At 47.2% G+C, this 23470-nt stretch overlaps 1 long non-coding RNA gene across 1 annotated transcript in view; it reads left to right on the top strand.

The window, feature by feature from the left end:
* The window catches only part of LOC140407763 (uncharacterized), a 119941-nt gene extending 105559 nt beyond the window's left edge, over positions 1-14382 (top strand). The window contains exon 3 of the long non-coding RNA XR_011939786.1: positions 14296-14382. This is a non-coding gene — a long non-coding RNA (uncharacterized lncRNA). The remainder of the gene's footprint in view (positions 1-14295) is intronic.
* Positions 14383-23470: the final 9088 nt, after the last annotated feature.

Raw genomic sequence — 23470 nt, 5'->3', positions numbered from 1 at the left:
GCGGACAATTTACAGTACCCCGGAACCCCCCATGAATGTGAAATCATCTCTCCACACCACAACACAGGCCCCTTTATAGCAAAAACACCCCCCAGAAAAATAGGTAATCCATCTCAGAGCCCCCTCACCCGGACACGTGTGACCCCATTAAGATTTATGTGGATGGACCTTCCACAGTCTTAGATGGGCAACGCATAACATGTTGCGGGATTTATGTTGAGGATGCACAGGGACGTGCCCTCGAGGAGATAGCATTAAAAAACCCCGGACACTTAGGCACGCAGGCAGCTGAGCTTGCGGCCATCGCGTACATTGTAGAGCACCCAGATTCCTTCCCCAGCCCAGCAGACATATACTCAGACAGCCTATATGTCTGCAACAGCCTTACGGAATTTCTGCCCCTGTGGGAAACAAGAGGATTTGTTTCCGCGGATGGGAAACCCCTCCCCTCAGCCCCATTACTCCGCCATATTTTACAAAAAGCCTGGGACAGGACTTTTGGCATCATAAAAGTCCGCAGCCACCATCGTTCCTCCCCCCCTGGAAATGTAAAAGCCGACGCACTGGCTAAGGCAGGATCCAGGCATGGGTATTTCTGGAAACCCCCCGAAAGCGCGCCAGAGAGTGCGCCAGTGAGTGCAGTTCAGGTCACGCAGACTAGGATCGAGGATTTAGTAGAGGCCCAGAAGCAGGATAGTGCTCTCACTGAGATCGTGAAAAGGAAGTTTCCAGCCTCCTACGAGAGGTTCAGAAATACGCTGACCACACATGACGGTGTGGTGTTAAAGGACACCCTTTATGTAGTTTCTGAGCAGGATAGGAACCAATGAATTTGTTTATTCCATGATGGTCATGGACACGAGGGAATCAATCCCACTACAGCCCACCTGAAACAGCTTTGTTGGTGGCCAAATCTCAAGGAAGATGTAAGCCATTACATTGAGAATTGCCTTATCTGTGCGCAGAACAACTCCGATAGATATGCCAAAAAGGCCCAACTCAGCCACACCCGACCCGTTAACAGCCCCTGGACTAACCTCCAGATTGATTTTATAGGTCCGTTGCCTCCTTGCAGGAATGGCTATAAATATGTTCTGCTGGTCATAGACACTTTTACAAAGTGGGTGGAAGCATTTCCAGCCCGCACCAACACCGCGAAAACCACAGCCAAGATCCTAACCCACCACATCTTTACAAGATGGGGACTCCCCCACAGTATTGAATCGGACCAAGGTTCTCACTTTACAGGACGGGTCATCCAGAGCGTCCTCACGATATTTGGCATTACCCAAAAATTCCACACTGCGTGCCACCCACAGTCGAGTGGTATAGTGGAGCGCATGAATCGGACCCTAAAAACCACCCTCAGAAAAATGGTCCAGCAGAACAACACCACTTGGGACTCAGTCCTCCCGTTTGCGCTGATGTTTTTGCGTAACACTGTTTCCACCTCCACAGGTTACACCCCACACACTCTCATGACCGGACGGACGCCCCATGAAAGGGACAGAATACTTGTTAGGTTTAGACCTGACCAGCCCAGAAGTTACGGACCTCACCCATGAGAAAGCCGTGGAGCAATTAGTTGCTCATGTAAAAACGGCTCAGTTAGCAGCCGCAGTTAAATTGGGCACCAAAAAGAAACAGAGCAAGGCCTGTTTTGATAAGGCAGTGCATGCAGCGGAGTATGATATAGGACAACAAGTGATGTTGTCTCTATACAACCCCAGCACATTCCTGTCTCCAAAATACTCGGGTCCGTACTCCATTACGGATAAAGTAAGCCCATCGGTATACAAAATAAAATACCCAAATGGTAAGACTGCGTGGTTTCATATAAACCAGTTAAAGGCTTATGGAGCATAGTCAAACCACGCCCATCACGTCATGCTTGACGCAGCAGACCACACCCCGCCCACAGCCAACGTAACCAGACCAATCCCCACCACGTCCAGCCCAGCCACAGACTCGCCCTCGACTCCACCCCCAAAATCTACACTCCGTCCTGGAACGCCCACAGACTGCAGCAGCAGAGACAGCGACTGTGACTCGGACGATAGCCACAGCAAGCCTCCCTACTATCACCATACTACCCCCAACGGCAAGATGTTAAAACATGCTGCTGTGCAGAGGGACCTGGGTGTGCTGGTGCACGAGTCGCAAAAAGTTGGTGTGCAGGTGCAACAGGTGATTAAGAGTTTGGTCTTTCGTTGCTAGAGGGATGGAGTTCAAGACTAGGGAGGTTATGCTGCAATTGTATAGGGTGTTGGTGAGGCTGCATCTGGAGTATTGTGTTCAGTTTTGGTCTCCTTACCGGAGAAAGGACATATTGGCACTGGAGGGAGTGCAGAGGAGATTCACTAGGTTGATCCCAGAGTTGAGGGGATTAGATTATGATGAGAGGTTGAGTAGACTGGGACTGTACTCATTGGAGTTTAGAAGGATGCGGGGGGATCTTATTGAAACATATAAAATTATGAAGGGAATAGATAGAATAGATGCGGGCAGGTTGTTTCCACTGGTCGGGGAAAGCAGAACTAGGGGGCATAGCCTCAAAATAAGGGGAAGTAGATTTAGGACGGAGTGTAGGAGGAACTTCTTCACCCAAAGGGTTGTGAATCTCTGGAATTCCTTGCCCAGTGAAGCAGTTGAGGCGCCTTCTTTAAACGTTTTTAAGAAAAAGATAGATACCTTTCTAAAGAATAAAGGGATTCGGGGATATGGTGTATGGGCCGGAGAGTGGAGCTGAGTCCACAAAGAACAACAAAGAACAAAGAAATGTACAGCACAGGAACAGGCCCTTCGGCCCTCCAAGCCCGTGCCGACCATGCTGCCCGACTAAACTACAATCTTCTACACTTCCTGGGTCCGTATCCCTCTATTCATATGTTTGTCAAGATGCCTCTTAAATGTCACTCTCGTCCCTGCTTCCACCACCTCCTCCGGTAGCGAGTTCCAGGCACCCACTACCCTCCGCGTAAAAAACTTGCCTCGTACATCTACTCTAAACCTTGCCCCTCTCACCTTAAACCTATGCCCCCTAGTAATTGACCCCTCTACCCTGGGGAAAAGCCTCTGACTATCCACTCTGTCTATGCCCCTCATAATTTTGTAGACCTCTATCAGGTCTCCCCTCAACCTTCTTCGTTCCAGTGAGAACAAACCGATTTTCTTCAACCGCTCCTCATCGCTAATGCCCTCCATACCAGGCAACATTCTGGTAAATCTCTTCTGCACCCTCTCTAAAGCCTCCACATCCTTCTGGTAGTGTGGCGACCAGAATTGAACACTATACTCCAAGTGTGGCCTAACTAAGGTTCTATACAGCTGCAACATGACTTGCCAATTCTTATACTCAATGCCCCGGCCAATGAAGGCAAGCACGCCGTATGCCTTCTTGACTACCTTCTCCACCTGTGTTGCCCCTTTCAATGACCTGTGGACCTGCACTCCTAGATCTCTTTGACTTTCAGTACTCTTGAGGGTTCTACCACTCACTGTATATTCCCTACCTGCATTAGACCTTCCAAAATGCATTACCTCACATTTGTCCAGATTAAACTCCATCTGCCATCTCTCCGCCCAAGTCTCCAAACAATCTAAATCCTGCTGTATCCTCTGACAGTCCTCATCGCTATCCGCAATGCCACCAACCTTTGTGTCGTCTGCAAACTTACTAACCAGACCAGTTACATTTTCCTCCAAATCATTTATATATACTACAAAGAGCAACGGTCCCAGCACTGATCCCTGTGGAACACCACTGGTCACAGCCCTCCAATTAGAAAAGCATCCTTCTATTGCTACTCTCCGCCTTCTATGACCTAGCCAGTTCTGTATCCACCTTGCCAGCTCACCCTTGATCCCGTGTGACTTCACCTTTTGTACTAGTCTACCATGAGGGACCTTGTCAAAGGCCTTACTGAACCATGCTGCCTCTCACTAATATGTCCATTTGCTTCTCGAAGAATTCTCTCCAGTGATTTCCCTACCACTGAAGTAAGGCTCATCGGCCTGTAGTTCCCTGGATTATCCTTGCTACCCTTCTTAAACAGAGGAACAACATTGGCTATTCTCCAGTCCTCCGGGACATCCCCTGAAGACAGTGAGGATCCAAATATTTCTGTCAAGGCCTCAGCAATTTCCTCTCCAGCCTCATTCAGTATTCTGGGGTAGATCCCATCAGGCCCTGGGGACTTATCTACCTTAATATTTTTTAAGACACCCAACACCTCGTCTTTTTGGATCTCAATGTGACCCAGGCTATCTACACCCCCTTCTCCAGACTCAACATCTACCAATTCCTTCTCTTTGGTGAATACTGATGCAAAGTATTCATTTAGTACCTCGCCTATTTCCTCTGGCGCCACACATAGATTCCCTTGCCTATCCTTCAGTGGGCCAACACTTTCCCTGGCTACCCTCTTGCTTTTTATGTACGTGTAAAAAGCCGTGGGATTTTCCTTAACCCTATTTGCCAATGACTTTTCGTGACCCCTTCTAGCCCTCCTGACTCCTTGCTTAAGTTCCTTCCTACTTTCCTTATATTCCACGCAGGCTTCGTCTGTTCCCAGCCTTTTAGCCCTGACAAATGCCTCCTTTTTCTTTTTGACGAGGCCTACAATATCTCTCGTTATCCAAGGTTCCCGAAAATTGCCATATTTATCCTTCTTCCTCACAGGAACATGCCGGTCCTGAATTCCTTTCAACTGCCACTTGAAAGCCTCCCACATGTCAGATGTTGATTTGCCTCAAACATCCGCCCCCAATCTATGTTCTTCAGTTCCCGCCTAATATTGTTATAATTAGCCTTCCCCCAATTTAGCACATTCATCCTAGGACCACTCTTATCCTTGTCCACCAGTACTTTAAAACTTACTGAATTGTGGTCACTGTTACCGAAATGCTCCCCTACTGAAACATCTACCACCTGGCCGGGCTCATTCCCCAATACCAGGTCCAGTACCGCCCCTTCCCTAGTTGGACTGTCTACATATTGGTTTAAGAAGCCCTCCTGGATGCTCCTTACAAACTCCGCCCCATCTAAGCCCCTGGCACTAAGTGAGTCCCAGTCAATATTGGGGAAGTTGAAGTCTCCCATCACCACAGCCCTGTTGTTTTTAAAGATCAGCCATAATCTCATTAAATGGCAGAGCAGGCTCGAGGGGCCAGATGGCCTACTCCTGTTCCTAGTTCTTATGTACTTATGTAACAATACGCCCGTTAACTCTATCTCTCTCTCTTAACAGATGCAACATGACCTGCTGAACATTTCCAATATCTTCTGTTTGTATTTCTCAATAACCTGTTCCCGCTTTCCCTCCATATCCTTTGATCCCTTCAACCCCAAGAACTCCTTCTTGAAAACATGCAATGTTTTGTACTCAACTACTTCCCGTGGTAATGAATTCCACAGGCTCACCACTCTCTGGGTAAAGAAATTTCTCCTCATCCCAGTCCTAAATCGTCGACCCTGTATCCTCAGACGGTGTCCCCTGGTTCTGGACTCCCCCACTATCGGAAACATCCTTCCTGCTGTAGCCACCTAAAATTGCTGATTCCCGAGTAAAATGGCCAAACCCCGATTTAAAATGGCGAACTAAAGAGGCTGATGGGAAAATCAGCCAACAGGACTCAAACGGACAGCTGCAGGCAGAACAGTGTATTCGGCTCTGGGGAAGTCGGCCCAGACCGACACCTGCAACCATTAACAGCACATCAACCCAGCCATCTGCATTTTAATCAGCCATCCCCGGGAACAATTGCTACAAATTAGCAATTGAAAGCCGATCCAGACTTTTCGGCACCAGCAGTGGCTGAGACAAAGAAAGGTGGACGACCACCCCCCGATCAAGAAATCGCCCCATTATTGGAGCATATCGAACCCAGTGATTGGGACCAAGTCCAATCACTTGGGACCAGGGTCAAGGTCTGCCCCGAGAGGCGGGAAGCCCCTAGGGACTATAAAAATAGGGGCCAAGTTCAGATCGACCCTTCTTCTCCTACTCGCAACCTTCGACGAAGAAACAAGTAAGTCTTACTCCAGCGATCGCCAGCAGATAGGTGTTCCAGACTATCGACCAGCCTTTTTGAATCCCGCAGGCCAGACCCAATTCGATAGACCATTCGTTTCCTTGACCTGGTGGGCCATCACCAAAGTTAAGTATTGGCCTTTAGTAGTAGGTAATAGTCTAGAAGTAGGATTATTGTATAAGTATTTATTGCTGTATATAATAAATAATCGTTGATTTAACACTTACTAAGCGGTGTGCTGCATTATTAATCATTACTTGAGCTTGAACCACATGGCAGTATCAGAAAGATACCTGGCGACTCGTGAGCAAAGGTGACAGAATTAGAGCTAATAAAACTAAGGCTAATAAGAGCAACACTGCATCTACCCTGTCTACTTCTGTTAGCATTTGATAGGTTTCTATGAGATCTACCCTCATTCTGCTTAACTCCAGCGAATATAATCCTAATCGGTTCAAGCTCTCCTCATACGTCAGTCACACTATCCCAGGAATCAGTCTGGCAAACCTTTGCTGCACTCCCTCTAGAGCAAGAGCATCCTTCCTCAAATAAGGAGTCCAAAACTGCACACAATATTCCAAGTGTGGCTCACCAAGGCCCTGCATAATTGCAGCAGGACAGCCCTGCTCCTGCACTCAAATCCTCTCGCTATGGAGGCCAACATAGCATTTGCCTTCTTCACCACCTGCTGTACCTGCATACTTACTTTCAGTGACTGGTGCAGAAGGACACCAAGGTCTTGTTACACATTCTACTATCTCAATCTATAGCCATTCAAATAATAATCTGCCTTCCTGTTTTTGCTCCCAAAGTGGATAACCTCACATTTATCGACATTATACTGCATCTGCCATGCATTTGCCCACTCACACATCTTGTCCAAATCACACTGAAGCATCCTCCTCACAGCTCACCCTGCTACCCAGCAGTGGTATGTGCAAATTTGGAAACATTACATTTAGTTCCCACATCTAAATCATGCTTGACTAATTTATTAAAGTCCTTTGAGAAAGTAACAAGCAGCATGGATAAATGGGAACCTGTGGATGTGCTGTACTCAGATTTCAAGAAGGCATCTGACAAGGTGTCTACATCAAAGATTACTGCAGAGCATAAGAGCTCATGGTGTAGGGGATAATGTTATGGCATGGATGAATGATTGGTTAGCTATCAGAAAAGAGAGTAGGCATAAATGGGTCATTTTTGTGTTGACAAAATGTGTCAAGAGGACTGCCACAGGGATCAGTGCTGGGGCCTCATCTATTTACAATTTTTATCAATGACTTGGATGAAGGGATCAAATGTATAGTTGCTAAATTTATTAACGATACAATAATAGATAGAAAAGTAAGTTGTGAAGAGGATATAAGGATAGGGATATAGATAGGTTAAGTGAGTGGGAACAAATTTGGCCAAATGAGAAGAAGGGGGAAAATATGAACATGTCCACTTTGGCAGGAAGAATAGAAAGGCAGCATATTATTTAAATGTAGAGAGATTGGAGAACTCGGAGGTACAGAGGGATCTGGGTGTCCTGGTACATGGATCAGGAAAAGTTAGTATGCAGCAAGTGGAAGGGGAGGAAAGTGGATGAAATTGAACATAGAATATAGAACAGTACAGGCCCTTCAGCCCACGATGTTGTGCCAACCATTTATCCTAATCTAAGATCAACCTAACCTACACCCCTTCAATTTACTGCTGTCCATGTGTCTGTCTAAGAGTCGCTTAAATGTCCCTAATGACTCTGACACCACCACCTCCGCTGGCAGTGCATTCCACGCACACACCACTCTGTGTAAAGAATCTGCCTCTGACATCTCCCCTATAACAGCACTTTACAGTATATCGTCTGTATTTGGGGCAGCACGGTAGCACAAGTGGATAGCATTGTGGCTTCACAGCGCCAGGGTCCCAGGTTCAATTCTCCGCTGGGTCACTGTCTGTGCGGAGTTTGCACGTTCTCCCCGTGTGTGCGTGGGTTTCCTCCGGGTGCTCCGGTTTCCTCCCACAGTCCAAAGACTTGCAGGTTAGGTGGATTGGCCATGATAAATTGTCTTTAGTGACCAAAAAAGGTTAGGAGGGGTTATTGGGTTACGGGGACAGGGTGGAAGTGAGGGCTTAAGTGGGTCGGTGCAGACTCGATGGGCTGAATGGCCTCCTTCTGCACTGTATGTTCTATTACTACTATTACTATACCTTCCTCCAATCACCTTAAAATTATGTCCCTTCGTGACAGCCATTTCCACCCTGGGGAAAAGTCTCTGGCTATCCACGCCTCTCATCACCTTGTACACCTCTATCAAGTCACCTCTCTGCCTTCTTTGCTCCAATGAGAAAAGTCCTAGCTCCCTCAACCTTTCTTCATAAGACATGTTAAGAAACCTCCTGACTTTTATTGTTTGTCACAGGGGGAGGGGAATATAAAAGTTAGGTTATTTCTTTACATTTGTACCAGGATGTCGGTAAGACCACATCTGGAGGAGTGTGTACGGTTTGGTCTTATTTAAGAAAGGATGTAAATGCATTCGAAGCAGATCAGAGAAGATTCATTTGACTGATTCCTGGGATGGGCTAGTGGGGTGGGGGGTGGGGGGCAGTATCTTATGAGAAAAGATTGGACAAGTTGTGCCTGTGTCCATTGAAGTTTGAGAGGTGATCTTATTAAAACATGTAAGATCCTGAGTGGACTTGACAGGGTGGAAGAATAGTCCAACTGATTGGAGAGATGGGGGCACAGTTCAGAAATAAGGGATTTCCCATTTAAGACAGGGATGAGGATTTTATTTTCCTCTCAGAGAGTCATGAATCTTTGGAACTCATTTCACCAGAGAGTGGTGGGGACAGGGTCATTGAAAACTTGTAAGGCAGGGGTGGACAGATTCTTCACTAACAAGGGAGTGAAAGGATATTTGGGGTCGGCAGGAATGTGGAGCTGAGGTCACAATCAGATCAGCCATGATATATTGAATGGTGGGGCAAGCTTCAAGGGCTGAATGGCCTACTCCTGCTCCTACTACCCAGGCCGACATTTTTATTACTCACCCCTAATTTTCCTTGAGCAGGTGGTGGTGAGCCACCTTCTTCAACTGCTGCACCCAGGTGCTGTTACGGACGGAGATCCTAGATTTTGACCCAGCAATGGAGAAGGGACGACGATATACTGTAAAGTAAAGGTGGTGAGTGCCTTACAGGGGAACTTTCAGGTGGTGCTGTTCCCATACACCTGCTGCCCTTGTCCTGCTGGGTGGTCGGGATCACGGGCTTGGAAGGTGCTGTCAAATGAACCTTTGTGAGTTGCTAAAGTGCGTCTTGTAAACGCTGCACACTGCTGCCACTGTGCGTCGGTGGTGGAGGGAGTGAATTTTGGAGGTGGGATGCTATTGCATCAGATAAATAACAGAGGCTTTTTACACCAGGAGAGGGACATCACTGCATTTTCTCTGAAAAGAGAGAAGCAGGCAGACCATAGATATTGACATAGAATTTACAGTGCAGAAGGAGGCCATTCGGCCCATCGAGTCTGCAACAGCCCTTGGGAAGAGCACCCCACTAAAGCCCACATCTCCACCCCCATACCCGAATCCCAGCAACCCCACCCAACCCCTTTGGACACTAAGGGAAATTTAGCATGGCCAATCCACCTCATCTGCACATCTTTGGGCTGTGGGAGGAAATAGGAGCTCTCGGAGGAAACCCACGCAGACACGAGGAGAACATGCAGACTCCGCACAGAAAGTGACCCAAGCCAGGAATCGAACCTGGGACCCTGGAGCTGTGAATCAACAGTGCTAACCACTGTGCTACCATGCTGTCCGCTTAGCAGGATAGCAGGCTTCCTCATGGTACAGGATGTCAATGATTGCACACAAGTGGCTTTGCGGGCATCACGTTTCAATGCTGAAATATATCATAACCACAAATGTTACCACTCACTGAAATTACAGGTGATGTGCGACCGTGCTCAACACATCATGCTGATGAATGCCCACCAATCTGGTAGTAGTCATGAAGCCTTTTTCCTGTGCCCGTCTGCCCTTCCAGCAAACTTTCAGCCACCACTTCAAACCAGAGGGCAGCTGCTGGGAAACAAGGACATACGCATAGCACCCATTCACAACCAAACCACATGCGGCGGTATGCATTCAATGAGATCCATGCAGCCACGAGCATGACAATTGGGATCCACTCTGGAGGAACCCTGCTTCGCGGTGGTCTACCGCATTCTCCACACACTGGCCATCATGAGGGCATATAGTCTTTACCTCCAGGATTTAACAACCACCATGTAGTGTTCAATTGTTCTGTCTTTGATTTTGTGAGTCTGGTAACTGATCTATGCTCACTGTGCTTGATTGGTTAAGTCTGGGTGTTATCTCGGAGAAAGAGAAACAGACATACAGAAACTAGAAGTTAAGAGCTGGATCGTAATGTAAACATTTCAAAGTGTTGTACAAAACTCTGTAAAGAAAGTCTATGCAAACTTAGAAAGTAGTGTCATCCTTGTTTAGTTCTGAAATATAAAATATACAACAAAATTGCTGACAGGGATGTCAACAATTTTGTCTGACAAAGATTGAAATGAGAAAAGTGTAAATTTGCAATGCGCCTCAGGAAGAGGAGGAACAGGAAGAGGAGGAACAGGACGAGGAGGTGGCCGAAACAATCCCCATCCACCACTTTCTTCCGTCTGGCTGAACTTGTCCTCTCACCGAACAATTTCTTCTTTAACTTGTCTCACTTCCTCCAAACAAAAGGTGTGGCTATAGGCAGCTGTATGGGTGCCAGTTTTGCCTGTCTCTTTATGGGGGAAGTGGAACATTCCTTGTTTCTGTGCTACTCTGGCCCCCTCCCACAATTATTTTCTCGGTACATTGCCGTCTGTTTCGGTGCTGCTTCATGTTCCTGTCTGGATCTGAAAAATGTATCAATTTCACTTCCAATTTCCACCCCTCTATCACCGTCACATGGTCCATCTCCAACACTTCATTTCCCTTCCTTGACCTCTCTAACTCCATTTCAGGGGATAGACTGTCCAGTAGTATCCATTACAAGCCCACCAACTCCAACAGTTAACTCGATTACAGCTTTTCACACCCCACACCCTGTAAGGACTCCATCCCATTCTCCCAGTTCTTTCGCCCATGGCACCATTCCCGATGATGCCACTTTCCAAAACAGTGCTGCTGACATGTCTTCATCCTTTCTTAATTGTGTTTTCCCACCCACTGTGGTAACAGGGCTCTCAGCTGTGTCTGACCCATTTCCTGCACCTCTGCTCTCACCCCATTTCTGTTTTTTGTTTCCGATTACGCAGTAATTTGCTTTCATCCAAAATGGCACTGCGGACATCAAATCAGTGACTGGCGTCAGGAGAGATTTTAATAGTGTGGATTCAGAGAGATTGATTCCTCTTGTAGGGAACAGCATAATTAGTGGCCATCAATCTCAGATAATCATCAAGGAATCCAGTAGGGAATCGGAAAGAAAGAGTGGGGAGAATGTGGAATTCACTATCACAGGGAGTGGTTGAAACAGGTAGTATAGATGCATTTAAGGGGAAGCTAGACAAGCATTTGCGGGAAAAGGGAATAGAGGATTACGATAGTAGATTTCGATGGGAAAAGGCAGGAGGAGGGTCAGGTGGACCATAAACACTGGTTGAGCTGAATGGTCTGCTTCTCTGCCCTATATCGTAAGTAATCCTAAGCATGCCTATGTAATGACCTACCTGCTCGCATACCCCCAGTGGATGTTCATTCCACAAGAACTTGAACCAAGGTGCCATTCAGGGAATTTTATAATCGGGGGGGCGGGATTCTCTCAGCCCACGCCGGGCCGGAGAATCGCCGGGCCGGGCGTGAATCGCGCGCCGCCGCCCCAGAGAGCGGAGAATCAGCACCTTGGAGATCTTCGCGGCACCCCCCCGGCAATTCTCCTCCCGGGGTGGGCCGAGCGGCCGCAAAACAAATCGGAGTCCTGCCGGCGCCATCCATGTGTGGTCTCACCTGGCGGGACCTCGGCGTGCATCCATCTGGGGGCGGCCTGGTGGGGAGGGAGGGGGGTCCGATCCCGGGGGAGGGGGGGGGTTCCACTGTGGTCTGGCCAGCGATCGGGGCCTACCGATCGGCGGGCCGGCCTCTCGGGCTGGGGGCCTCTTTTGCTCCGCGCCGGCCTCTGTAGCCCTGCGCCATGTTGCGTCGGGGCCGGTGGGAAGAAGGCAGCTAGCGTACATGCGCGCAATCGCGCCAGTCGCACTGCCCATCCGCGCATTGGCGCTGGTCGCAGTGGGTATGCGAAGCACGGTGCCCATTTGACGCCAGGGATCGGCAGCTGGAGCAGCGTGGGTCGCTCCAGTGCCATGCTGGCCCCCTGTAGGGGTCAGAATTGCAGCTCCTGGGGGCATGTCGACGCCGTCATGAAACACTTAGCCTCAAGATCTGAGAATCCCACCCTTTATCTTTGTTGTCACAAGTAGGCTTACATTAACTCTGCAATGAAGTTACTGTGAAAATCCCCCTGTCGCCACACTCCGGCGCCTGTTCAAGTACACAGAGGGAGAATTTAGAATGTCCAATTCACCTAACAGCACGTCTTTCGGGACTTATGGGAGGAAACCGGAGCGCCAGGAGGAAACGCACACAGACAGCCGGGGAACGTGCAGACTCCACACAGACAGTGACCCAAGCCGGGAATCGAACCTGGGAACCTGGAGCTGTGAAACAACAGTGCTAACCACTGTGCCCACAAGCGTACGCGCACACCCCAGTGGATGCCACTTTGGAGTTCCAAGGACACCCATAGCGCCCAGAAACTGGATGTTGGTGAGCCCAATTTCTCAGCCATAACGTTCTCCTGTCGGTAAAAATCCTTACGCTGCAATCAACCCAAGTACTCTGTCTTTAATTTGAAAACAAAGTTTCAAAACCTCTAATAACGTATCCTAGGAACTTGGAGCTCGTCCAAAAACAGTTTAGCTTCTCGCTTAGTGTAATATTGTTGTGCCAAACAAGATTTCATTATAAAAGGATTCCCACAGAATGACAGGATTTCAATTAGTGCTGCTTTCCCCCCCAGGATGCGGTGAATTAAGAAGTGCTCTATATTTCTGTGCATTTATTTGATTCTACTTACTATTCAGTAGAAGAGGTTCACAGATTGCCATCATTGGCAATCTCGGAAAGAAAAGCAGTGCATGTGTCCTTAAAGATAAAGAGATTTTCCTCCCCTCAAAGGATGCACATCCCTTTGAGAACAGAAAAGGTAATTAAGTCTACAGATAATTCAAAGTGTGTCTTTTACCTTCATGTTAATAACTATTAAAGAAACAAGTAGACCGTGGATATGATTTGAACGTAACTCGCTAAGTGGGAAACCTACAGATGAAATCCCACTGATTTTACACACCACCCAATGTTGCTCATTGGTAGAGCCACCATTGCCCCCCATTCTTGCATTGATGAGGTAGGTTAAAATTGCTCCCATTGGGCAGGATGTAAAATCGGCCTTCCACCTGATCCCATGGGTTTCCCACCCAGCGAGTGTGGTTCAAATTGCCCTCGAGATGTCACCGTTTCCAGGAATCTTTTTGTGTCGTGTGTCAATGGAAGTGGGGGCAGTGTCATTCTCTTCAATGTAGACAGGATTGAATGTGCCAGGGTGGTCCAGTTCTGGGATCACTTGGTACTTTAAAATGTGTCCACTTAATCTTCTCACACATTTGCAAGTGAGGCCAATTTTGAGGGAGAACAGAGATCAGAGGATTCAAAAGGCAGAAACACATATTTTAGAGCAGTAGGCAGATCAGAGACGAACAGAGCATCCTCATAACAGTGACACAGTGGTTATGTTGCTGGACTATTCAGAAGCCTAACTAAAGATCTTGGGACACGAGTACAAATACCCACGATGGTAATTGTGGAACTTAAATTCAATTAATTAAACAAGCCTGAAATTGAAATGTCAGTAATGGTGACCAGACAATTGCAAAAATCCATTCTGGTTCGCTTTTGCACTTGAAGGAGGGGTAATCTTCCATTCTTACCCGATTTGGCCTATATGGGAATCTGGACTCTTAACTGCCCTCTGAATTGACATAGCAAGCCACTCAGTTGTATACTCATGGGTAACGGTGGATAGATAATGAATGCTGGCCTTAGCAGTTAGATTGAAACCTGCTTATTTTTGAAAATTGAGAGTGCGCTTCAGCTGTGAATCATACTTTCAGAAAAATGTACTGTTTTGACCTTATTATTGGTATAGGACCAAGTAGCTGTGAATTCCTAAAGGTTGCAATGAAGGGGTCCAAGCATCTGGAGCACGCGCCATAAAATGGAGGTAAGTTCTGCTTCTTACCCAAGTTCAATTGAACAATTGATTCCAATGAAATGAATTTGAACCCATAATTTACAGTCATTTCCTCTGATTTTATTCCAAACAAATTTGCACCAATTAGACGTGAATTTTGAAATAGACTGTACTCCAAATTAATTGGCCCTGTTTACAGTTCTCTACTATTGAAGTTACTGATTCAAATCCAAAACATAGTTTAATGTTTGCCAAGTATTTCATCTTGATTTTCTTTTAACATGTGCTTATTTTTTAAACATATCTGGGTTCTCATCAAGGTGAGAAATGTTAATATTCATGGATAGAATTCTTCCCTTTTAAAGCGTCAAGCATCAAATAATCACAAGTCTGATATAATGCAGAGCAAAGCACCTCTACATTGTCCCGACAACATACCTCAGCTTCAAACCCATAAGCCCAATTCCTAATGCATAAATGTGACATTTGTTTTCAATTTCCACACCAGCCTCACTCAGTAAGATTCTTAGTTCTTAGGGACAGAACCCTGCTTTAGGCCCATGCCCGTTATTGCTCGGGACTAGATCGAGACTGTCAAAATTTATTTCACTTGGGACTCTTTATGATAGGCAAACAACATGGGCATGGGTGGCGCGGTAACACAGTGGTTAGCACTGTTGCTTCACAGCTCCAGGGTTCCAGGTTCGATTCCCGGCTCGGTCACTGTCTGTGCAGAGTCTGCACGGTTTCTCCGTGCCTGCGTAGGTTTCCTCCGGGTGCTCCAGTTTCCTCCCGCAGTCCAAAGATGTGCAGGTTAGGTGGATTGGCCATGCTAAATTGCCCTTAGTGCCTAAAAAAAGGTTAAGGTAGGGTTACGGGGATAGGGTGGAGGTGTGGGCTTAAGTAGGGTGCTCTTTCCAAGGGCTGGTGCAGACTTGATGGGCTGAATGGCCTCCTTCTGCACTGTAAATTCTATGATTCATCCCAGCAATCTGGGATGGATTTGGGCCCAGGTCCTAAGGGTAAACCTACCAAAAGCACTCTGCGAACTGGTTCCCCTAGCTCTCCTAAGTGACCTTTCTCCTCCATCTTAACCCCTGTTTTTTATATTGTCTACATTTATAATTTTTGGCTCAATGCAAAAACACTCCTTACCCCAAACTCGCCCCCCACCCACCCCCACCCCCAACGTTCCTGGTCAGCTACCTCTTCTTTTCAGTTTTCTACACTTTTGTTGCCGTCTCTGCCAACTGCAGCGTAGTATCTACCAGATTTTCCCTCTCTCTCAGTTCTGATGAAGAGTCATATAGACTCAAAACATTTACATCTGTTTCTCTTTCCCCATGGGTGCTGCCAGACCTGCTGCGTTTTTCCAGCATTTTCTGTTTGTTTCAGATTGCAACATCCGCTGTATTTATGTTTATGGATTATCCTCATTTCCGTCGATGTCAATCTGGAACAAGTGTAAAAATCACACATAAGTTTGAGTGTGTTACATGGCGACTGATCTAGGAACTCATATTATTTTATAAAGTGAAACCGTAGCAGATTATCAATGTTAACTGAAACCCAGATCACAGCACCCTCTTAAAACAGCCAGCTGCCAAGTACTATTCTTGATAAGATACATCAGTTTAATCAGATTTTATTTGTGCAAATAAGAATAGATAAGCCAGTTTTAGAGATTAACACATTCAAATCTGAATTGGAAAAATATTTGAAACGGACAGGCAGCTTCAGTATTGTTCAAATCTAATTACATTAGGTTTGTACCATGTGGTCATATTCCAGTGATACCTAGTTTGATTTCACGGCATCTTAACATCGCCATCTGGGACTTTGTGCAGTTTTTAGCCTTGACTGCTGGAAGGGCCAAATTACATTCTTTTTAAAATCTTGGCTGGTTCCATCAGTGAAAATAAAGGATTTGGCATGAGCGAATCCTGAATGAAATTAAATAGATCTCTACCACTATAATTGGGCTGCTTCAGAATAATTATAATGGGAGTGGCATTGACAACAAAGCTGTTCTTTTGTAAATTTGAATAAAATGGAAGAAAGGCCATTTACAGAGTATATTAAAGACGTGTATTTTTCAGAAAGTCCTCATAAAAATTATGGAATAATTGCATTCGGAATGTCAACGCATTTAAACTATCCTCCCTACTATGATGTTTTATTGGTGTCTCATTGAATCATATAGCACAGAAGGAGACTGTAATAATCCACAGGAGGCAGGGGTTCCATCACCACACCAGTATTTATTTGCAATAACTTGTATACAAGAGCAGCTCCAAACAGTGCTGCTAGCATTCCAGTCAACTTAAGACTGACCTCACAAAGCCCACACAGGTGCTTATATGGGGCCCCTAAATGAGCTATCATTGAGGGTGCTCATACTCCAATTGGCCAACCAATAATGCCAATTGGAGGTCATTACACCCCTCCCCCCCAAGGTCCGAGGAATTCCTGCCAGCTGGCATTCCTCTGAACGTCTTCCTGCTCCTCCTGTCCGAGTCTGTCACCTGTGTGTCGTCCGCCGGGTCGTTCTCCGACGTGGGTGTGGTGTACCTTATAGGTGCCTGTCTTTTCCTCGGCGACCTCCTTGGAAGTTGTACTTCCTCCTCCTCGGGGAGAGGTGTTGCGGCCTCGTCGAACGTGTCCATCTCCGACTCTGACGACTGGATGACGGGGTTTGGAGAAATTGCTCGGGGCTGGGGAGTGGGTATCTTTCCCGGCTGAGCTATCCCAGCTTGAGGCGGTCCTGCTTCGACTGCCTCCAGGTGTGGTTCCGCTGCCCTTATTTGGTCTAGGTGTTTCTTCAGCACCTTACCTCCTATCGAAACTTTACATGATATGGGCCCTGTTTGGGACTCTACCGTGCCTTTGACCCACGTTGGTCCATTCCCATAATTCTTGACCCAAACCGGTGCCCCCACCTGGAAATGTCTCTGCTGCCGACTATTATCATGCCCCCTGCGTTGGACCTTCTGTTGTTTCTCCACTTTTCCCGTTAAATTTGGGAAAAGGAGACTCAGCCTCGTTCGCAGCCGCCTTCCCATTAAGAGTTCAGCTGGCGGTATGCCCGTTGTAGAATGCTGTGTGGTCCTGTAATCAAACAGCCAGCAGGAGAGCTTTGTGTCCATTGACGCTGCCGGCTGCTTATTGAGTCCCGCTTTTAGTGTCTGGACCGCTCTGTCTGCCAGGCCGTTGGACGGTAAGGGGCCGTTTTGATGTGGCGGACTCCGTTTCCCTTTAGGAATTTTCCAAATTCCCTACTTGTGAATGCTGTTCCGTTGTCCGACACCAATACCTCCGGAAGTCCATGTGTTGCAAACGAGGCCCTGAGCTTTAATCGTCGATGCTGTGCTTGCCGCGTTTACCCGGTGGACGTCCAACCATTTGGAGTGGGCATCCACTATTACCAAAAACATTGAGCCCATGAAAGGGCCGGCGTGGTCAATATGCAGGCGGGTCCACGGTCTGCCTGGCCATTCCCACGGGTGCAATGGTGCAGCTGGTGGCACTCTTTGCCCCTGTTGGCACTCCTGGCACCGACGTACCAAGGCTGCTATGTCTGTGTCCAATCCTGGCCATCAAACGTAGCTTCGAGCTAGCATCTTCATTTTAGACACCCCTGGGTGTCCGTGATGTAACTCGGTTAAGATTGCCCGACGGCCCTGAGCTGGGACTATTACCCGGGCTCCCCATAATAGGATGCCGTCTTCTACGGTTAATTGGTCCCTTCTGCTCCAGTTTGGGTGCATCTGGGGCTCTACTGGTCTCTCCAGTTCCCCTGTTAGCAGTAAATGCTTCATCTTGGCTAAAACTGGGTCTTTTTGCGTCCACAACCGAATATGTTGTGCGTCCACTGGTAGGGTGTCCAAAAAATTTAGAGTCATTACTGTCTCCTCTACTTTCAGTATTAGCGGCGGGGTGTCTGGGAGGGGAAGTCTGCTCAAAGCATCTGCATTTGCTACTCGCGTTCCCGGTCTGTGCTTCAGAACGTATCTATACGCCACCAGTAGCAACGCCCAGCATTGGATTCTAGCTGATGCAATTGGGAGTATTGACTGGTCTTCTTTTAATAACCCTAATAACAGCTTATGGTCCGTCACTATGGTGAATTTCCGCCCGTACAGATACTGATGAAATTTTTTTACTGCGAATATCACCGCCAGTCCTTCCTTCCCGATTTGGGCGTACTTTCTCTCAGCCATCGCCAAGGTCCTCGAAGCATAGGCTATTGGCCCCGTTCTTCCCCATTCCTTCCTCTATGGGCTAAGACGGCTCCTACCCCGTAAGGTGATGCGTCACACGTGACCACCAACTCCTTCCTTGGGTCATAATGCTCTAGGACATTTTCGGATGACAGCTGTTCCTTAATGTCCCTAAATGCTCGATTTTGGCGGGCGGACCACTTCCATTCTTGTCCCTTTTTTAGTAGCTGGTGGAGGGGTTCTAGGATGGATGCCCTATTTTCAATAAATTTGCCATAATATGTTACGAATCCTAGAAATTATCGTAGCTCCTGGACCGTGGTGGGAGCTGGGGCTTCTTTTATTGCCCTTACACGGTCTTCCAATGGGTGTAAGCCCGACTCGTCTACTTTATATCCCAGGTACGTCACTTGTGGGGCCAGAAAAACACATTTTTTTCTTTTCAGCCATACGCCTGCCTTTGCGAAACGCCTGAGCACTTCCTCCAGGATCCTTAAATGTTCCCTGTTTGGCCTACCCGTGATCAAGACATCGTCCAAATAAATCGCCACCTGCGGTAGTCCCTGCAGAATATTTTCCATCGTACGCTGGAATATAGCGCAGGCTGATGACACTCCGAAGGGTAGCCTAGTATAACGAAAAAGTCCCTTCAGGGTGTTGATCGTAGCGAACTTCTGGGAGTCCTTGTCCAGTTTTAACTGCAGGTAGGCGTGGCTCATGTCCAGTTTCGTGAACAAAAACCCACCTGCCAATTTGGCATATAGGTCGTCTATTTTCGGGATCGGGTATTTGTCCAGCAATGCGTATTTGTTTACCGTCTGTTTGAAATCTTCAGAGACGTATCGAACCGTCTGGCTTCAAAATTGGTACCACCGGCGCTGCCCATTCAGAGAACTGTACTGGTCTGATAATACCGCCGCGCCGTAACCTTTCTATTTCGACATCTACTTTCTTCCTTAATGCAAAAGGTACCGGCCTGGCCATACAAAATTTCAGAAGGGCTTCTGGGTCCATGTGCAAAGTTGCTTTGGAGCCTATAATTTCCCCCAAACCTTCTTGGAAAACCTCCGGGTATTTTTGGAGTATTCCACTCAACTGCCCGCTTCCACTCTGGAAAATTTTCATCCAATCTAAGTTTAGGTCTTTCAGCCAGTTCCGTCCAATTAAGTTCAGTCCAGAGCCCTCTACTATCGTCAATGGTAATCTGAGCAATTGTTTGTCATATTCCACGGGTACATGTGACGTGCCTAGAACTTCCAGGGGTTCCCCGATGTTGGTTTTAAGTTTCGTCGATGTTTTTGTTAGGGTTATCCAGATGGCTGGAGTCCATCTTTGATTTTTTTTAATGAAATGAAATGAAATGAAAATCGCTTATTGTCACAAGTAGGCTTTAATGAAGTTACTGTGTGTGGTAGTATGTATTAGGGGTCATGTGGGACTGGAAGCCCTAATGTCATTGGCTGACAGATCCCGGGTCCTGGTTGGCCGTTGACCTCTAGCTCCGCCCTGAAGGCGGAGTATAAGAAGCCGGAGTCCTCCCCCGCAGGCCAGTCTACTATCGAGTTGCGGGGGAACAGACACGCTTAATAAAGCCTCATCGACTTCACTCTATTCGTCTCACGGAGTCTTTGTGCGCTACACTGTGAAAAGCCCCTAGTCGCCACATTCCGGCGCCTGTTCGGGGAGGCTGGTACGGGAATTGAACCGCGCAGCTGGCCTGCCTTGATCTGCTTTAAAAGCCAGCGATTTAGCCCAGTGTGCTAAATGCTGCCACTCCCATTACTGATACAGCCGCACCCGTGTCTATTTCCATTATTGTCGGCCGACCATTCACCCGTGGGGTAATCGCAATAGGTTCTGCTTTCTTCGTCACAATATTATATCACTGTTCCCCTTCGGAGGATGGGGCATCTAGGTTGTGTACTTCCCTGCATCCCCACCTGCTATTCCTCTTTTGCCACCTCCTTCTAGGGTTTCTGTCGCTGTTACCCCACTCTGTCTGTTGCCAGAAACGGTCCTTCTCTGTTGGGGGAGCCTCAGCCGGTAGTTCCCTCAGTCTCCAGTTAGTCCTAGCAGACCTGGGGGCAGTTCTGGGGTTTTCCTTTGGCCCTCTGTTCCTCAGGCTTTTCCTGAGGGCGGCTATCTGGTAACTGGACCCATTGTGGTAGTCCCTCTCCCAGGTATCTACCTCCATTAGCGTGCCCTGTAGTTCCTGCACCCCACTTGCTGCCTTTTCTAGGGACAGTGCGAGCTGTAACACCCGCCTGCAGTCTAGCTGCGTTTCCGCCAACAGGCGCTTCTGTATTTGGAGGTAATTTATGCCACACACTAACCGGTCCCGAAGCATTTCATTTAGCGTCGGGCCGAACTCACATTTTTCCGCCAACCTTCTCAGCCGGGTCAAGAAATTTGTGACTGACTCTCTGTCTTCCCGCTTCGTTGTGTAGAATTTGTACCTACTCAAAATGAGGGGTGGTTTTGGGTTATAGTGCTCTTCCACCAATTTCGTTAATTCTTGGAAAGGTATCGTGTCCGGCGTATCGGGATAAGTTAGACTACGTATAATGGTGAAGGCGGAGGGTCCGCACGCCAACAGCAGTATAACCCATTTCCTTCTATCCTCCGTTATCTCATTGGCCTGGAAAAAGTAACACATTCTCTCCACATACTGGGACCAGTCCTCAATAGTCGGGTCGAATGCATCCAACTTCACAAAAAGAGGCATTTTTGAAAGAGCAAGGCTTACCCTCCGAGTGCGGCAGCTGGTCTCTGCAAGGTTCTGTGTTTACCTCATCGCCACTGTAATAATCCACAGGAGGCAGGGGTTCCATCACCACACCAGTATTTATTTGCAATAACTTATATACAAGAACCGCTCCAAACAGTGCTGCTAGCATTCCAGTCAACTTAAGACTGCCTCACAAAGCCTACACAGGTGCATATATGGAGCCCCTAAATGCACTATCATTGAGGGAGCTCATACTCCAATTGGCCAACCAATAATGCCAATTGGAGGTCATTACAGAGACCGTTCAGCCCATCAAGCTGAGCCTTTGAAAGGGCTATCCAGTTAATCCCACACCCCTGACCTTTCCCTATAGCCCAGCAAATTCTGCCTTTTCAAGGATATATCCAAGTCAAAAGCATTTGTCTACACCTCAGTCTATACCTCCCGCTGCCTTGGGAAAGCAGTCAGCATAATCAAAGACCCCGCCCACACCTCTTCCAACCTCTTCCATTGGGCAGAAGATACACAAGTTTGAGAACACGCACCAGTAGATTCCAAAACAGCCTCTTCCCTGCTGTTACCAGACTCCTGAAACGTCCTCTTAGGGTCTGAACTGAATTTATTGACTGAACTGCTTTTTCGCTGCATCTTGTAGCATTACGTACCGTATACTTCACCTGCTGTCTATGTTTATGTATTTTCATTATGCATTCTCATATATTTAGTATGTTCTATGTTTTCAAGCTATCTGCCTGGATTGTACACAGAACAATACCTTTCACTGTACCTCGGTACATGTGACAATAAATCTAAATCTAAATGTGTGCAATCTTATAATAGGTAGCCTCCTCACAGTACTTGCACTATGACAAGCTGTTCACAAATCCCAGTGTTGCTTTTTGCTTATCAGGAATAATCAAGTCCTGTGGGGAAGCCACATACATTTTGTTGTTCACCCTAATCTATTGACCCTAATCACCCTAATCTCGTTGGAATTTAGAAGGTGGAAGACCCCGCCTTCTCAACCTTGCCCCTCGCCTGAGGTGTGGTGATCCTCAGGTTAAATCACCACCAGTCAGCTCTCCCCCTGAAAGGGGAAAGCATCTGGGACTATGGCGACTTTACCTTATCCCAGATGCTAAGAAACACTGAACATTGCCCATTCCTTCAACATAATTCATAGAATCCCTACAATACAGAAGGAGGCCATTCGGCCCATTGAGTCTGCACCAACCCTTTGAAAGAGCAGCCTACTTCAGCTTAAGCACACGCCTCCACCCTATCCCCGTAATCCAGTAATCCCACCTAACCTTTTTGGACACTAAGGGACAATTTAGCATGACCAATCCACCTAACCTGCACATCTTTGAACCGTGGGAGGAAAGCGGAGCACCCGGAGGAAACCACGCAGACACGGGGAGAACGTGCAGGTCAGAATTGAACCCGGCTCTAACTACTGCTCTCAGTAGTGACTTTAAAATGATGTGCTTCTGTTTAAAGTTTTTTTTAAAGTCTTATGGATGTTAAAAGGACAGCTTAAGGATTATTTATTGTTGTATTCTTTGGGGGTTGTGTTTGAATTAATGGTTGCTAAGATGTTCACTGTATGTTTTAAAAAGGTTAACTTGAGTTCATAGAATAAACATTGTTTTGCTTTAAAAAATACTTTTCCATTGGAACGAAGGAGGTTGAGGGGAGACCTGATAGAGGTATACAAAATTATGAGGGGCATAGACAGAGTGGATAGTCAGAGGCTTTTCCCCAGGGTAGAGGGGTCAATTACTAGGGGGCATAGGTTTAAGGTGAGAGGGGCAAGGTTTAGAGTAGATGTACGAGGCAAGTTTTTTACGCAGAGGGTAGTGGGTGCCTGGAACTCGCTACCGGAGGAGGTGTTGGAAGCAGGGACGATAGTGACATTTAAGGGGCATCTTGACAAATACATGAATAGGATGGGAATAGAGGGATACAGACCCAGGAAGTGTAGAAGATTGTAGTTTAGTCGGGCAGCATGGTCGGCACGGGCTTGGAGGGCCGAAGGGCCTGTTCCTGTGCTGTACATTTCTTTGTTCTTTGTTGTTCCTTGTTCTGCTGTACCATACCTGTAGAGTGGGCCGTGTGCTCCCCATACCACAATCTATTAAAAGTTGTGGGTCAGGTGAACTCCATGATACACTTTGGGGTT

Source organism: Scyliorhinus torazame, chromosome 2 (assembly GCF_047496885.1).
Source record: "Scyliorhinus torazame isolate Kashiwa2021f chromosome 2, sScyTor2.1, whole genome shotgun sequence".
In the NCBI taxonomy this organism is placed as follows: domain Eukaryota; kingdom Metazoa; phylum Chordata; class Chondrichthyes; order Carcharhiniformes; family Scyliorhinidae; genus Scyliorhinus; species Scyliorhinus torazame.
This window is presented reverse-complemented; position numbering and strand designations above follow the sequence as displayed.